The 2268-nt window shown below is 41.9% G+C and overlaps 1 protein-coding gene across 3 annotated transcripts in view; it reads left to right on the forward strand.

The window, feature by feature from the left end:
- The window catches only part of Dapk1 (death associated protein kinase 1), a 159900-nt gene that overhangs the window by 148741 nt on the left and 8891 nt on the right, over window positions 1-2268 (forward strand). The gene's annotated exons all lie outside the window — the stretch shown is intronic.

Raw genomic sequence — 2268 nt, forward strand, 5'->3', positions numbered from 1 at the left:
AGTGAGAGTGTTCTCACTGATACATTGAGTGAGAGTGTTCTCATTGATACATTGAGTGAGAGTGTTCTCATTGATATATTGAGTGAGAGTGTTCTCATTGATACATTGAGTGAGAGTGTTCTCACTGATACATTGAGTGAGACTGTTCTCATTGATACATTGAGTGAGACTGTTCTCATTGATACATTGAGTGAGAGTGTTCTCACTGATACATTGAGTGAGAGTGTTCTCACTGATACATTGAGTGAGAGTGTTCTCACTGATACATTGAGTGAGAGTGTTCTCAATGATACATTGAGTGAGAGTGCTCTCACTGATACATTGAGTGAGAGTGTTCTCACTGATACATTGAGTGAGACTGTTCTCACTGATACATTGAGTGAGACTGTTCTCATTGACACATTGAGTGAGAGTGTTCTCACTGATACATTGAGTGAGAGTGTTCTCACTGATACGTTGAGTGAGAGTGTTCTCATTGATACATTGAGTGAGAGTGTTCTCATTGGATACATTGAGTGAGACTGTTCTCATTGATACATTGAGTGAGAGTGTTCTCATTGACACATTGAGTGAGACTGTTCTCACTGATACATTGAATGAGAGTGTTTTTGTTGCAGGTAAAATATGAGGGAGTGCTGCACTTTCCCCAGTTACACAGGTGCTATATGATTCTACCCTGAATCCGCATGGGATGGAAGGGCGCTTGGATTTTCATCTTGAAATTGAAATGGAAGGAGAAAACATGTTTCAGTAGTTTTGTAATCAAAACAGTTAAGGCAGCTTAGAGAGTGCCCCAGAAATCAGAATATCCATAGAAATTCACTAGCACACGAAGAAGCTGAGCGGAAGAGGCTCGCTTAGTAATGTGCTCAGTGCACAGACAGAGGCCTGAGTCTGGATCCTCAGCGCCCGTGTGAGAGCTAAGCATGAGGTCTGCACTTGTAGTCTCGGTGCTGGGGAGTGTGGTGGGAAGAGACAGGAGGAGCCCGGAAGCTTGCCGGTCAGCTGCATCAGTCAAACAGGAAATTCCAGGTTCAGTGATGAACTCCGTGTCAAAAAATAAGGTGGAGAGTGACTGAGGACGACGGCAGACATGGCTCTTTGGCATATAGCATGCACATTGTGTGCACACAAAAACACACATACAGGCATCAAGAAAGGGAGGGGGAAAGAAAAGGTGTTGTTTCAGTTTAATAGAGAAAATGGTTACTTAACAAATGAATGAAATGCTTATTTGCTTGGGATAAAATAAGTTGGACTATTTTGCTCATCCCCAAAGTGGACAGATTAAAGCTTACAAACGAATGAATGTAGAACAACCGATATCATGGTGGGTTCCGAGAGTGTGCCCAGGTAAAATGGGTTGAATTGGACACAGTGTCAGACACAGCGGTAGACACAAGCCAAAGACTGATGATCTCTGTCCTTGTAGAAAACTTAACTCTTTCTCACTGTTCTGTGCCTCAATGAGCGCTGGGGAAACTTAACTGTTTATCTGTCTTATTTACTTTATAATTCTCTGTGCTTGAATAAGCACTGGAAAACTTAACTCTCTTCCTTTATAAACTTACTTTATAATTCTCTGGTAATTAACATATGCTGTATAGCAGTGGGGAATTCAGGAGAGAATTTATTGCTAAGGCTCCTTTTTCTCTTTCCCAGAAGCCTCATCTCTTACTGGCCAGGTGAGAGGGGGGCTTGGAGCAATTAACTTTTAGTGAACCAGGAAAAGAGTCATACTCACAGAAAGAAAAACTTTTACACAGGCAATATGCACAGAAACACAGATATTTATACACACACAAACACACACACACACACACACACACGAACACACACATTCTGGTCAGGCCCAACCTCTTGTTTTATGAACTACACAAGTGTTCATGCTTACATACTTACATACACAAACCTATACTTACACACACACACACACACACACACACACACACACACACACACACACATACACACACTATATTTGGTGGATGGAGCTAAAGCCCCCACAAACAAGTTTCGTTGAGCAAGCGCTGGTGCAGAAAAAACCTCACTCGTTCTGGATGAAAAACAAGCTCCAGCCTTTATTGCTTATAGAAAGAAAAAACTACTCTTTTATTGAGTATGAAAAAGCCCTGTCCTGTCAGTAAGAAGAAACTTGCTGTTAAGAAAAAACCTGTCTTGTGGTAAGAAGAAGCCTGTCTGCTCTTTCTGCTCTGTTGTGCTCTCTCTCTCTCTCTCTCTCTCTCTCTCTCTCTCTCTCTCTCTCTC

This window comes from Grammomys surdaster, unplaced genomic scaffold (assembly GCF_004785775.1).
Source record: "Grammomys surdaster isolate TR1022 unplaced genomic scaffold, NIH_TR_1.0 211, whole genome shotgun sequence".
NCBI classification, from domain to species: domain Eukaryota; kingdom Metazoa; phylum Chordata; class Mammalia; order Rodentia; family Muridae; genus Grammomys; species Grammomys surdaster.